Source organism: Numenius arquata, chromosome 2, assembly GCF_964106895.1.
Source record: "Numenius arquata chromosome 2, bNumArq3.hap1.1, whole genome shotgun sequence".
In the NCBI taxonomy this organism is placed as follows: domain Eukaryota; kingdom Metazoa; phylum Chordata; class Aves; order Charadriiformes; family Scolopacidae; genus Numenius; species Numenius arquata.
Window position 1 is genome coordinate 50,489,962 of NC_133577.1, and position 15,891 is coordinate 50,505,852.

A 15,891-nucleotide genomic window follows, 5' to 3' on the forward strand; every position below is an offset into this window, starting at 1 on the left:
CCAGGCTACATCTGACAAAGGAGAAACAGGAAAAGATGTGGAACCGTGTGAAAATACAAGTGTGAGGTGAATGCACCCAATGATTACTACTATCATTTTTCAATTTGTTCAGATAGGGGATATTTAAATAATCTCATGCTGTTTCCCACCCATCCTTCCTATCACTCTTTCCCTCCTCTTGCTAGCTTTCTCCCGTCGTATCTTTTGTTTCTTAAGGCCAGTTGTGAGACATTTCCCTACATGCATGAATAAGGCCACAGCTAACGCCGCGCACTAAAAGCTGAAACAATAATCTGTTTTCTTTAAATGTCTCAACCAACTGTCGAAGGGGAGAAGGAGAAGGAGAAGGAGAAGGAGAAGGAGAAGGAGAAGGAGAAGGAGAAGGAGAAGGAGAAGGAGAAGGAGAAGGAGAAGGAGAAGGAGAAGGAGAAGGAGAAGGAGAAGGAGAAGGAGAAGGAGAAGGAGAAGGAGAAGGAGAAGGAGAAGGAGAAGGAGAAGGAGAAGGAGAAGGAGAAGAGTTCTCTCCTACTTTGCAAGTAAAGATTCCTGGCACAGTGACATATTTTTCTGTTTCTTTAGGTTAAATGTACTTGTTATTTACATGAAATCCATCTGCTACAACATCCTACATGCTCAATAGGACCACAGAGTTAAAACACATTAAAAACACATTAATGTGTCTTTCCATACTGTGATGTGTTAATAGTGCAAAAAGCCATTAGGACCAGGCTGTCAGGCATACACAATAGATGAATTGCTGGGTCAGCATGAACATACCCTGCACCATAATTCATAAAAGTATACCATTAACATATAGCAATATAAGTAGACATAAAAAATGAAGATCAATGTTTAACCCTAGTTTTTAGCCTTTCCAAATTTTTTGCCCTTTCAGCAACTAAATTCTTTGGAGTTAACAACAGCAAGCTAGGCTAAAAACACCACCTGTGAATTAGCAGCCCATTTTTTCAAGCGTTTGAAAGGGAGATAGGACCATCTACAGGAGCAGACATATTCAATGCACATGCAAAATCTGGTTTTCTCTGTAAAAATTATGTGGTTACCAAAGTTAGCTGGGTACTCATTAGCACGATCATCTACTTGAACACATATGCAGAAGGTTATAATGCATGACTGGTGTGCACTTTGAAGGAAATATATAATTATTTTGATTTTTCTATATTCAGAAGCAAAAAGAATAAAAAAAAATTTAAAATCTGGACTCATGCTCAAGCATATCTTCCACACAGTGAGATTTTGTGTTACTTGGCTTTTGCTCCAGTGAAATTAATGTTTATGGAAGCAGAATGATGCTGTCCATGTAGAAGAATGAAAAATAAAGTGCACTGTTAGGAGCTTGGCAACAATACGTACAGATGTGTTTCCTTTTAATGGAATATACATACTAACTCTACTAGCCATACACACATATGTTAGCAGGTATGGCTATAGTTTCCTCTTGACTCTGCTATCAAAGTGTTTCTTACCACATTTATACCTCAAAAATATATGAAGGGAAGTGAAAGGTCTTGATTGGATGGGAGGTTCCTTTGCAAGTTATCTTTGTCCACTTGTCTAAAAGCCATATAAAAACTGGCTCAGTAGGTGCTGGAATCTTTCATACTTGTTTTGCTGAATCCCTGTTACTTCAAGTTTAACTGCACATCTTCTAGCTGTTGTCATTTACACACCCTCCAAAATGCAGGGTGCTGCAGGACATGTCATGCTTGCTGACACACTTTTTGTGAAGGAAATCCTTACAATCAGCTGGCCAACATACGAAACTACATTTGACCACAGGGCATAGAACGAGGGAACTGTCCTTATGACAAAGGAAATCAAAACATTTCTGTGGAGAAAGATAGGGAGAGGGAAAGAAGCACCAAACCCTACATCTCTATCAGAACATAATGAAAAGAAAAATAAGTCCTTTCTAAAGGCCTGAGGTTAAAAAGCACTGAGTTCCAGAATCCCAGAGGCCAATGGAAGCTGAAAGCATTTAGCATCCATTTGGACCGGTTCTATTACTTCAATACACTATTCAAATCAGCATCGCTCTCTTACCAGTTTCAGCATATATTTTCTAGCACCCAGGAGAAATCAGTGCTAACTGCAACAACAGTATTTTGGGGATGGCAGCAGTAACCACTAATAACAGCTAAACGCAAATCAGAAACAATCTTCAGAGTCTGTTTAGCACACCATTTCCACATGCAGCTTGATAAAGATGGAAAACCATTCAGTCTGTTGCAATGCTCTCCACAAGAACTACAAAAGTAAATTGAACACAGTAAAAGGTAAACAGATGATTCAGGAAACACTGGAATCTAGACATACGATATTGAGTTAAGAGTTTGGATCTTCTCCCTGTTCGGTTTTTGGAGCTTAGGCTCTGGCTCTGCTGAACTACCGGGCTTTGTCTTCTGCTGTGAAAGGGGAACATCACTGAAGGCAACAGACATAGCACCTGCAGAGAAAAACTCAGAGTTACAAATTCACACCAAGACCCACAGTCCAAAGTGGTTTGTGTATTTCAAAGTGGGCTGGGGCCCATTTACAGTGATTTTTAATGGGGCTAGAACACTTGTTCCCTTGACAGAAAACACTAAGAATACATGCTACAAATATACTAGTAGTTCACAAATACCTTAGTAATGCTTAATTAAGGTATCTACAGAAAATAAAATAACATCTCTGTGATATGTTTTCAAGCATTTATTAAAGGACTCATTCTTTCAGAAAACACAACTGATCTGCTAGCATAAGCTTATTTTATGGTTTCGTCCAACAGTCACAATTCAGGGCATACTCCATCACCTCTTTCCAAAACACTCTGCTAGGTACCTTCCCTCTAAGCTTTGTGAAAATGTGCCCAGGACTCTCCAGTCACAATTTAAGAGGCTTTTCTTAGGCACTGCCTTACTCTTCAATGTGTAGGATTTATATATCCACTCATAACAATATCCTATTGTCTTATGTAGTAGGTCCACTCTGAAGACCACTTCTGGAGGTTCTCCATTTGTTAAATCATCAACAAGCTTTATACAATGCTCCCAAAGAGAACAGGAAAGAATCTATGAACAAGAGTGTGCATTTAATATTTCTCATAGTATGACAATGTTTTACCAGTTCATCTTCAAAAAAATACAACAGAAGAGTCTGAAGACTGAAGTCAGGTAGATGCTAACGTATTTGGGCAACAGAAATACTAACTTGGTATCTTCAGAGGGGGAAAAAGAGCCTTGCACATTACACATGGTGTCACTGTATGCAACCACAGGGAATTAACAGTGGGAGAAAAGGAAGAGGCAATTTTTTTTTAAATGGTCTTGCCATCTAGGCTAGAGGAAAAAGCAGGTTTAAAGTAGCTGCTGCAGTTGTAAGACACAGGAGGATGTATCTCTATGAATTCCCCAACCTGTGCTGTTCTGGGCAAGCTGTAATCACTGCAAGAGATTCTGAAAGAGTGAAGGGGATTCATTATTGTCGCATACAGTCATAATAACACAAAGGTGTTAAATCTCTGTGTGAAACTTTCCCATCCATTGTTGGGAACATGTTTGTATGTATAGATCTTTAATCTTTAAATGCTATCATAGAGCTGACTCTTCAGCAAAATAACAAACCAAGACATTCACTTTCCTGAGTGCAGGACAGTGAGTAAAACCAAGGAGCTGGATCACTGCATTGGTGCCTACCATAGCAGAGAGTTAATAAATAAATAAAGGATGTTGTGCTGCTCCAGGCCAACAGAGAAGCATCTCTGCTAATCCCCAAAGAGCAACTGCAACTGGTAGGAAAAGCAGCCTGTGCTGAAGCATCATGACCTACTGACTGAGCCATTTCAGGTTTGGACAGACAGGGTGGTGGTGAGAAGGTATGAAAAAAAAAAAATCCAAGATGCTCCTATTCCTACTGTTACTACTGCTATTAATGCTATGTTTTAAAACTTTCCCTATTTGTACACTTTCTATGCTTTTAACTGGCTCCTTTAACTGAGCTACAGCACAACTGAAAAGTCCTCCTGACATCCCAGTCCCAGCCTGTGCCTGCGATGGCAGCTCTAACTCAGTCCTCCTTTACTTCTGACTACAGAATTATTCTCCCAGTACTGACATTCCTCACAGATGTCTTTGTTTAACTTGAATATTCCTTAGCATCTGCCAGCATTTTCCCCTAGCTAAACTCCTACTAAATACACTTTACTTCTCTAAGCCTCATCAGCTATTGCTCTAAATGCATCCCTTCAAAAGAAAAAAAAAAAATATCTCCACCTGCCTTTAATATGTGTATCAATAAGAGGATTAGAAATCAGTACTCCTAGACTCTGTTGAACAAACTTCTTTCTGCCTCAGTTTATTAAAATGGCTGTAATATTTACTACAATATCTCAAAGAATAGTTAAGAAGCTTAATGTTATTAATTCAATACTACTGATTCTGACTTGCTACAGGAAATATATAAACATTTCCATGCAAAGTCGATATGTATTTCTAAGATTTATTGTTTATGGTTTGTAGTCATTAGAATAGCATTATTTGCAAGGTTAATACCACAGTCCTATGGAGTGGAAAGTAGCATTACAGTCAAGATTATATTTTTATTTGCTATTTATTGCTTTTAAGTAAGTCTGTAGCATTTATTTTCTCCTATAGGGCAGTATTATTAATAAATACTTGCTGCCAGTAAGTTTACGTTAATCTATTGAGAAACCCATTGTTTTAAAGAATTTCCCTGGTACAAAGTTAATCCTTTTTATTTTTAAAAAAAATACATAGGGCAGAATCTTTTTTATATAACATAGTTTTCCCTTAGGTCTGTATATTATGGAAATTCTTTCAAGAGAATTTTTTAAAAAAAAAAAAACACAAAGGGAAGAACCAGTAACCTTTGTAAGTACACAGAAAGTCATTGTAACATAGAGCCAAGAAATACTATTTCTAAAATTACAGACCTGAAGCTGTTCTTTCAAAAAAATTATAAATAACTTCCAAGTTTGATTCTGCAGGCTATATTTACTGCAACATTAACAAGTGAGAATATCTGCTGTCTCTCTAAAGGAAAGAGGGCTGCATTTAGCCGTACTTTAAATCTTCTGTAAGAATTATTCTGATCTGTACATGGGATGCCTGTCAGCCATTTCTAGGACTAATTAGCCCGAAGTATGGTACAACCTAATTTTTCAGCATATGCCATGGAGTTTTAAGAAACCTGAATGCTTCAGTCTTGTAAGAGTTTTGTTGTTTTCTATTAGCTAGAATTTCGTTGTCTCCAACTGCCAGCAGAGGGAGAAAAAGCAATATGAAGTATAGAAATGTAATACAACACACCATCTCTCATCCACACCACTGAAACAAATATGATGCGGTTTCAACCATTTCTTTTCTAGGACAGGGTATGCTCATTGTCAGTTCCCCAGTCTACAAGTAATCTGATTAATTGTTGGGGTTTTTTTTGCCCTCTCCAGTCTTTTTCCCCCCTCTCCCCTTTTGCCTTTCATTCTGTGCAGGCTGAATCTTTACGAGATGTATAAATAGTGGAAGAATTATGCAGAGGGCTTTATTATGAAACTAGAAATCATTTCGTTGACATTAATGGGAAAGTCTGTCTTCTGGAGAGCTCCACATATCTAGATGCCATTTCCTGTTCTCAAGGTCCCCTCATGCAGTGAACCAGGGCAAGATGGGAATTGCTTTACCTTTCTTATGCTTTAGAGACACATGTATGAGATGGGATGCTGAAGGGCTACATTTATTTTAAATACTAGCAGTTAGTCTTCTATATAGACTGGCTTCTGTTTTATTTAACAATTTCTTAGGCTTATTGGCACACATGCAGTTATTTTATACAGAGATGTCCACATTTGCTCCTAAAGCTGCCCTCCCTACATCTATGCAAGCACACACATACACACAAAGCCATATAATACGCTATTTAAATAAAGTGCTTTCTTGTTCCTTCCTTAGGCTTAAAACCTGTCAGTTGTAAGAGAGACAAAGGGCAGGCAGCTCTTGCTGCTGCCTCATTGCTTCCTGGCTTCTGGCGCTGGGAGGTTTGGCTGGCTGGGTCAAGTGTTTGGTCCTCTCTGCAGGGATCCTCACACTCCAGGTGAGGACATAATTGTGACTGACAAGTTAAATGCTCTCTGCTCAGGATCCCCATCCCCATCTACTGCCTGGAGTGTGGTATCACACACCACCTGCTTTAAATAAGGGGCTGGGGATGCATCGGTACAGCCAAAGGGTAGAGCTCCCAGGCATAAATTACTTTCTTACGCTCTGATATTCCTAAAGCGGTCTGCCCTTTAGGTCGCCCTGCTCTTCCCAGCTGCAGCGTGTTACACACACAGATGATCATGGACTTAATAGCAAGTGATGGCAGTGCTAAATCATCTGACACTTCTACAGGTGCCCATGAATCATCTGGTGGTTGGAGAATTTCTGTTCCAAGGCCGAATTAAACCAAGCTATGGAGAGGTGAATGACAACCAAAAAACGTTAAGACGCTCACTGTATCAAACACCCTCATTGATAAGACACTCAACAGAAATGGGATAAACCTTGAGTGAAGTCCTTACTCTGCCAGCAATCAGAGGTTTGGCTCTGAGCCTCCTGCACAACAGACCTCAGTTCCTGCTGCTGCAGGATTGGCTTCTCTGAAACAGAAACGGGGGGAAACCCCTCTCTTCCCACTTATGTCTCCCTAGGTCGGACGAGACATCAGAAACTTTAAGGAGCAGTTTGAGAAGCAGAGAAGGTCTTGAATAGGGCTGCAAAGATGGAACAAGAGGCAGCAGTTCAAATAATAGTACAGCACAGGGGAGAAAATCTCTACAGTGGTATGCAGAGAAGCAGAGGAATCCAAGATTTAATATTTATATCATGTGAGGGGTTTTATGATAAATAAAGTTTGCTGCCATCAAAAGCCATTGGAACCATGCAGGTGCCACCTTCACAGGGGGACTGGCAGAGGAAAAGGTTATCCACAACATCAGAGGAGAGCTGTTATTGAGGCATAGCAACAGCATGCTCAGTCAAAGGGAAAATGGGCCATAATAGGTGCAGAACAAGAGGCGTGCTGACAAAGCCATAGAGGAGACGTGCCAGCTGGCCTCCATCCTGTTACATGACAAGTGGATATTAAAGATGTCCTGAGATTTCCGTCCTCTTTAGCCTGGCAGTGCTGAACACCACAAGGAACGGGGCTGTTCTGCACCTCCATTCAAAGGTGCTACGGCTACGCTGACTGGGTCTGGTTTGCTTGCTGTAGGACACCTGCAGAGCCAGGAGCCTTCCCTGCACAGAGCTAAGGACGTGCTAGCCACATGTGCTACCATGCTACTGTGTAAAGCCTTCCAAGGCAGGACTCAAGAGTGAAAATATCTTCATCCGTGTGGTATATGGTAACCCACTCGGGATTGATCTCAGCAGTATACATAGGCCATTTATTTAGACTAGTACAAGTCTGAGCTTTGTCTCTTGCTGTGCCTCTGAGCTTATGCAAACCTATACAGAAGCAGAAGGTGACATATGAACAGTGCAGAGGACCAATAAAAGTTCAATCAGTGAATATGTGCGTCGCCCCTTCTGAAAAAGCCGTGGAAGCAAAACTACCACCTGTCTTCCGAGCAAGGATGCAGGAGCTTCACTGTTTTAAAACTCCATTAATCCAACAACTGCAACTGAATGCACAGCAGTGGGCAATAAAATTCAAGGACCAGGCTGGTGCTGTTAGAAGAATGGTGCAGCTGGCAAAGCAATTTTTACCTGCACGTAAATACTGCTGATTTAACCACAGCTTTCTCCAGGGATTTCTCTAGGATCTGGACTTCTCTCATGTCAGAAGGACTCGCCTACACGTGATACATAGTCAGATTACTCCAAAACACTGTTTGCAGGGACAGTCGGGAAGAGAAGCAATGTGTATACTGTGTCTGCACTTCAAACACTTGCCATGCAGGCATGTCTGGTGAATACTAATTGTCTCCTAAAAAGGTTATTCATTCAAGAACGAATAAGCTCAACACCACTACATAAGCTGTTATCAAACCAGTAGGTTTGTACCATACCATTGCCTATGGTAGCTCATAACAACTTCGGTATTCATCATAGCTTTGGTACCCATAAATGTAGCCTATGAAGGAGTGGCTTGGAGTTATCACTGTGTGTCTCCATAGCCACGCTTGTACAACTCATTGGTCGTGGCACCGGTGAGGCTAATACCACCGCATATGGGCCAGCAAGAGGACCTGAGGAAGTTTTACACTGCCACAATGACAATAGAGAAGTTTTTAGGCCTGACTATTCACTGACAGGTACTGGGCATGCTCTGGTGTCTAAGCAGCTCCCAAATCAAAGCTGGCAGGCAGCTCATGGGCTCAGAGCGCAGGCAGCGCTGGCAGGTGGACCTGTCTGTATGGAGATTTGTGTTCTACAAAACAGGCACGTGGACTTCAGTGAAGTTACTGCAGCACAGCAAAGGAAAAAATCAGGCCCATGCCGTGCTACAAGTGGCTTGTGCAGGATTGCGGGTGTATTTAATTCAGTATGGCAAGGACTATTTACCCAGATTATTTATTGTTCCTTTTTTTATAAGGCTGCGGCTTGTTTTCCCTCAAAAAGTCATGTTCCTTACTCTCATTTGTGTCTTGCCAGGGGCAAGTAAAGCATAGCAAATACACAGAAAGTAAAGGCCTAAGCAGGATAGTTCATTTTAGATTTACACTGCTAGTGGCATTTGCTGCTTGTATCAACTCCTGCAAATAGGGCAGGCAGAGGGAAATGGTTTCCCAAGTAGCAAGTCATACAGTATATTTAGAAAGTACTGATTCACCTAGAGAAGCATGCAGGCAGTGAATAAAAGTGTTAGATATGGGAATCAGCACATTTCACAGCATCAACATACTGCAGAGAAGGTTATAGCCAGTGCTAACGCACTTATTGTTACCCATTCCCATCACTGGGAAGAAAGCACAGTGTAATTAAAAGATTGATCTCCTGGAACAGTGCTTAATAAAAAGAAAAAGACCCTGGAAGTAATTCCACATTTTCAAATATTGTTCTCCAGTTAATTTTGCCTGAGTTGTTTGTAACCATCTACAAATATCTAAAAATCAAACTCAGTTCTATGGTCTTGATTTTGTTTCCACTCAGACCAGTATAAATCTAGAGTAAATTAACTGAGGTTAACGTAGAAACAAAGGAATAAAACTAATGCAAGTGAAATATGAATTAGATCTGATCTACAAAAAGGCTTAAGAAAAAATAATCCAGCTTCAATTTGCTGTTTCAATCAAACCAAAGTAAGAACAGTATTGGCAGAAAGAGATATAGATTACATGATATTTTATGCTCTGTGTAAAAAAAATGGGGTTTGGTGTGTGCTTTTTTTTTTTTTTTTTTTTTTTTTTTTTTTAAGGAGACATGACATAGTACTTGAACTTGTCATTTTAGGGGGAACAGAGGTGTGATCTGATAGCACTCACTGTTTGGGGATTTTGTTTTTTTCAATATTGTGTTACATATCATATGCTGCAGACCAAAATTATCAACTAATTTAAGTGGATGTAACACCTTTAATTTCAGTGCAACTCCATTAGTTAGTACTGCTCAGCACTGACATTTTCATGAAATGTATTAGCACAAGCCAATGCAATTTAACAACATGAGCACAGCAGTATTTGGTAGGGACTGAACTAGCTCTATTTGTTAATGCTAAGACCAGAAAAGACCATTACATTATGCAGTCTGATCTGCCGGACAGCACAGCCCATTCACCGAGCCAAAAACACTAATTAAAATAGATTAGAATTTGATCCTGAGCATGTACAAGAAATACCAGCCAGGTAGCTAAGAATGATGAAACAGAGAATAGACTGAGCAGCATCCATCCATAACCACCCAAGCTTTGAGCTCTGGTCTCTTTCCAGCTCTGATTACATCTCCCTAGTTGGGCATTTATGGAGCCGGGAAAATAAAAACTGGGGAAAAAATTAAAATACACTCTTCGAGGCCTGCAGACAATTGTCTGAAACACAAGATACAGGAACTAACTGAAAGTACTAACTAGCTGAATTCAAAACAAAAATGTCATGAATCCACTGAAACTGAAGCAGAAAATTTTGTTCTCTTCCTCATTAATCCACACAGACAGCACAGACTAAAATCCTCTGCAGAATGAATTTGAAAGACTCATAGTGCCCACTCATCAAGTAAACCCATCTCAGCATTTAATTATCCTGTTCCTAGAGAGCACCTTCTTTGTTCCTTCTCCTTCCTTGTGCCTGGAAAGCTCTCTCTTATTCTGAAATTGAATTCATTCAACTTCACCTTCCAGCTGCTAAACGGGAACATACCTTGTAACAGGTGCTGTCATATCACTTCCCATGTTTCGGGAAGCCATGAAGTCCCCTTCCAGTGTTGTCATTGAATAGACTTTTGCATGCAAACGGTTCAGTCGGTGATAAACTGCTGCAGCCAGAGGTTCAGTTCCAATTTCTCTGCATCATATTAGGCAAGGCTCTTAGAAGGCTAACAAATAGTTAAGTCTCTGTACATGCTAAAGGAGCAGGTATGTAACAGTTCCTTTTATCAGTGTTGAATCCTGCAATTGATTTCACTCCACAAGTTTCACATCCTCTTTCAATCTCTCTTGGACATTACTCTACTACCAGTCTTCTTTTCTAAGCAAGTCTGCAAATCACAAGATTCTATCACTGCCTCACATGTCAATAGAAACACTAAAGAGCATCAAGCTCCAGGTTTTAGGAGAAGCTAGAGACCATGACTCTTGCACTGCTAGATCTCCATTCACCGTGTTATCTGGAGACAAGGTAGATTTTAATTCAACGAACATCTCTGATATATTCCACCTAAGGCAAATCTGGTTGATTTTTAATCATAATAGAATTTTAGTACTAAATCAGCATAAATTCAATCATGGTATGCCAACCAGACTTCTAAGACTTACAAAATGTACACACCCTCCTTCCCAAAGAACAGCCTCCCACCACCATTAATGACTCCATTAAATAATTCCTGTCTAAAATACAATTCCTGCACATTTCTAGCTTTTAACAGCCTGTGGTGCTGGCTGAGGTTTGGGAAGGAACCGTGGAAGAAAGAAGGAAGAAAAGTGTAGTTTGACTGCACAGAGAGACACGACCATCCTCACCATTACCAACAGAGATCAGCTCACCTTCCCCCGTACGACTGAACTGGGGGCTCATCCACTAGGTAGTACCAAACAACTCTTGGCTACTACTGCCCCACCTACATCTCTTTTCAGATTTTAGCACTTAAATCTATCAGTCACCCAATTGCCCTTTGATATTTCCCTGATTTCATTGGCCTCCCATAAAGGATCAGGAGGCGATTCGCACGCTTGTGAGCGCAGGAGTTGCTTACAGAGACTTCACACCAAATGCAAACAGACGTTTTCACATCATCCCAGCCAGATTCTTCAAAATGGTAAATAATAACCATTTGCTCCACTCTTCAACAGAAGCGTATTATTTATAGCTAGAAAAATAGAATGATATGGTCTAAAAGTTTTCTCTCTTCTGCTTGAAGACTGCTAGTTCTCTGTGATGGTAGCTTTAGATGCAGAAAGCTCTCAGGAAAGCAGAAGCATTAAAAATAAATACAAGATGCTTCATGCAAGTTATAACATACTGAACCTTCAGAATAAATTATTTATACCAAAGGTTGGATGTGCCATAATAGCATCCACCTAGAAGCTAAGAAACATATAGAAAATGGGAGAGCAAACCACAGAAACTAACAGAAAGAAGACTGTCAGCTACGGCTGCAAGCCTGATAGTAAAAATAACATAATGCTTGAATAAAATTATTCAAAGAGAGAAAAGGGATGATCAGTTCACCTGAGGTTTGTTTTTTTTTTTTTTCCTCCCCTGGTATTCTATAACAAGAACACAAAGACCAGAGGTTTTTGCAGAATCACGAATCTGTTGTATTTTGTTATGTTATGCATCTAGATTTCTGTGCAAATGAAAGTGTCATAGTTCCAAGCCTTTACTTTTTTTTAAAAAAAAAAGTATTACTTGAGATTTCTCATGCAATAGTACAATACCAACTCTCTTAATAGAATATCTTAGTTCTTACATAGTTCTTTCATTTCTTTTAGTATTATATTAACTAGCACCTTCCAGTAGAATGGTATTAGCAAGTACAAGATCTGCCTTGGCCAGGATACTTTCAGGAGGTAGTTGCAATCACATTACAATCAAGCCACCTCTCCCAGAATGAGGTTATATGTTAGAGAAAAATCCATTGTGTAAGGTTGCAGATGGAGCACAAAACACACACTCCTTAGTTCTGCACAGCACCACATTTTATCTCCGTATCCCTCGAAATGTTGGAACAAAGACCCATACACTGATCGGGGATGCAGGTCTCCTCACACCATGGCACAGAAGCAGGAGACAGGGGCTAGTGAGGTAAAATACTAGAGGGAACTTAATCCCAATCCCTTTAGTAAATTCTTACTTCCACATTCCTTAATTTCTCTTTTACACCACTGGTGATCAACTCTCTCCGTACCAAGCATTTTGAACCACGAGTTCAAAAAGATGGTGCTAAGTAATCTGTGTATCCTATTATTTTTAAAGTTACCCTTATATTCTGAAAGGTCCCTGCACCAGCAGAGAGCTGTTAGGTCAGAACACAAATACACACACCCTGACACGGAAAATTTTTCAGTCAGAAATCTTTCCTGCAAGAAAGCAGTCAGAATATAACGCTCTCAATATATTGCATTTCTGTGAAATCTTTTCAGCCGATGCCATGCTAACAGTGCAAGATTGGGGTTTCCTGTTAACACAGTTCTCTCTTCTTTCATGAGGGCCTGCTACATACAGTAGTATATAACAAATTTGAGGGTACAATATTAAGTTCAGGAAGGACAGGGAACTACTGGAGAGAGTCAAGCAGAGGCTACGAAGATGATCAAGGGACTGGAGCACCTCTCTCACGAGGAAAGGCTGAGAGACTGGGGTCTGTTTAGCCTGGAGAAGAGACGACTGAGAGGGGCTCTCATCAGTGCTTATAAGTATCTAAAGGCGGGTGTCAAGAGGATGGGGGACAAGGGGCAACAAACACAGGTTGGAACACAGGAAATTCCGTCTAAACATGCAGAAAAACCTCTTTACTTTGAGGGTGCCAGAGCCCTGGAACAGGCTGCCCAGAGAGGATGTGGAGTCTCCTTCTCTGGAGACATTCAAAACCCACCCGGGATGCATTCTTGTCCAGCCTGCTCTGGATGATGCTGCTCTGGCAGGGGGTTGGACTAGATGATATTCGAAGGTCCCTTCCAACCCGTCATTCTGTGATATTCAAGTCTGCAAACCTCTTCCATAAAGCAAGGCAACGTGGTACAAATGCTACATATTATAAGCAACGGTTTACAGACAAAGATGTTCACTGGATCCTGAAATTTTGTAACCTCTTTGCTTCAGAGAGCATCATGGTGAGGCTGCAGAAGGCACACGCCACACCACTCCGACAGTGGTCCATGCTGCATCCATGAACTGCACGTTTTCCATGGTGACTAACGGCACTGCTCCACGGCTGTTTGCTACAGGGGTGTGACAAGCACAGCCAGGTACACCCTTACATTGGTGTTTCAGTCATAAAGCATTCTGCGGAAGGGAGTTGTCCACACACCATCTTCAGGGCCATCTGTAGGCTATACATCACACTTGGTGAAAGCCCCTGAACTCAGTAACACCCAGTTTATTGTCCAATACTGTCACCTAAATATAACAAAGCACAAACTAATCATTTTTACTGCTGTCACGAGGCTGAGCACGGGAGGGTAGGGTGAAGCTGAGGGGCATGCTAACTTTCAATAAAGAACCTAAAACACTATTTCAGAGTGTCTTTCAGAACAGGCAACAAAGAGGCTACACTTGCACTGTGGGTTGCTTCGTGGGCTTCAAAGGCATGACGGTCTGCTTTGGATTTTTCATAGACTGCTTTGGAAATACACATACACCCCAAACAATGGGGCAGTACTCCTTATTTCAGTATTTTGCCACGATACAAAATTAAACAGACACTTTCCTTTATCACTGTAAATGGGTAGAGAGTTCCACGGTATGACAGAACCTATGTATGTAGCAACTGCAAATAATTCCAGCTGAAATCAGAAGCACATTTAACAAAGCATGAAGCATAGGAACAGATCTATAAAAACAATTCTACAGCCAAACAAATTATTCAAACCTACACTACATTTCTCACCAAATATATTGGTATACAAATATTGTGGGGGGAATCTTAAATTTGTCATTGGAAAGAAAATTCCACTGTGGTCTGCTTAGATGCAATTCTCTCATTAACGCCACTATGAATTCTCAGTAATTCCACTGACAGCAAAACCATAATGGTGTAAAAAGCATGAAAAATGTGAGGACGATTGTATCCAATATCACAACCAGAATAACAGGATGAATAATGGACAAATTGAGGAAGAACTTTAGCTGATGTAAAGCAACTTACGGATTTCAGCATGGCAAGGTTAATTTACACCGGCTGTGGATGTTGGCCCGTTGTCAGCAAATCCTGTTTTCCCACACTTACATTAACAAACCTGTTAGCAACATGGGAACAAATGCAAAAGTAGGTGTAAGGATTAATTTGATTAAACTCTTCGAATTAATTTACTCCTTAAAAAGTAATACAGTATGCCCTATAAATGGACAATGTTAAAGTTTTTTTTAAAAGCCATTAAAATCACAGTAACTACTGAGGAAATTAAAAGCTCTGGCAATGATTCATCATTTCATTACAATTAAAAACTAATTGTATGCCTAAATAAATAATGTCAGAGCTTTATTCATGATACTGGGGAAAATAGGGTTGAACAGTTTTATATTAGAGAGAGAATCTTGTCCTTTCACTAATGGGGAGGATTATACTACATGATTTTTTTTTTACCAACACCAGCATTTATGCTGCAGCATTAAAGGCAAAGATCAAAATGATCTGTTGCAGCAAAGAAATTGGAGCAATGGCATTAATAAAACCACAGAGGCCAGCCATCTTGTGCACCACAGGGAAATGCAGTTTTGCACAGTTGGTGTTTTGAGGCACATATGTGACACAATTAGTATAACGAAATAAGTTTCTCCTTGCTGAAGCATTTACTGCAAATTGAGTCATTAATCTCATTTATAAAACAGGCACGATGGCTAGCACACTGCGATTGGCCAAGGCAATTTCTTCTCATTAGTGTATGAATAGCTCTATCTTTTTCACTTTAAATGTGGGTCATTTTAACTAAATATAAATACTTCAACCCCAGACCCTGCAAGAACTGTTACCATTGTTATATGAGCAACTTAAAGTTCCACCATGCTGGTGATGCTGTGGGCTAGCACCTGCCCGGACTACACTACAGCTGTGGCAGCAGGCATATTGAAGTCATCATTTTAAAGATGAAGACTCAAAGCTCAGAGGGATTCAGGACTGAGTCCATTGAAAGAATTCATCTTCTGAAAGATGAGGCTCCTAAATTCAAACAATGATGCAGAAAATCCCTGTTGAGTTGCTGCCAATAGCTGAAGCTGCCTATCACAATGTGTCTGCCTACTCGACCCTTTACAGTGTTGGTACCTACCTGAAACTGCCCAGACTGAGGTACTTGGCATATGCCTCCTGCCTTGCCCTGGTCATGTTTCAGAGAATAGGTCTTCTTTCAGCATAAGCTCTCTGTGGCATTGGATCCAGACTCTTCTTCCACATTTGCAGTCTTGTAAGAGTTTTGCAGGGTCAGGGCGAGGCCATCAAAAGTAAAGAGCTGCTGCCAGTCCTGAAGGAACAGCAAATATGACTCAGTCACTTCTTGTGGGGACAGCTTTCAGCCTCCGGT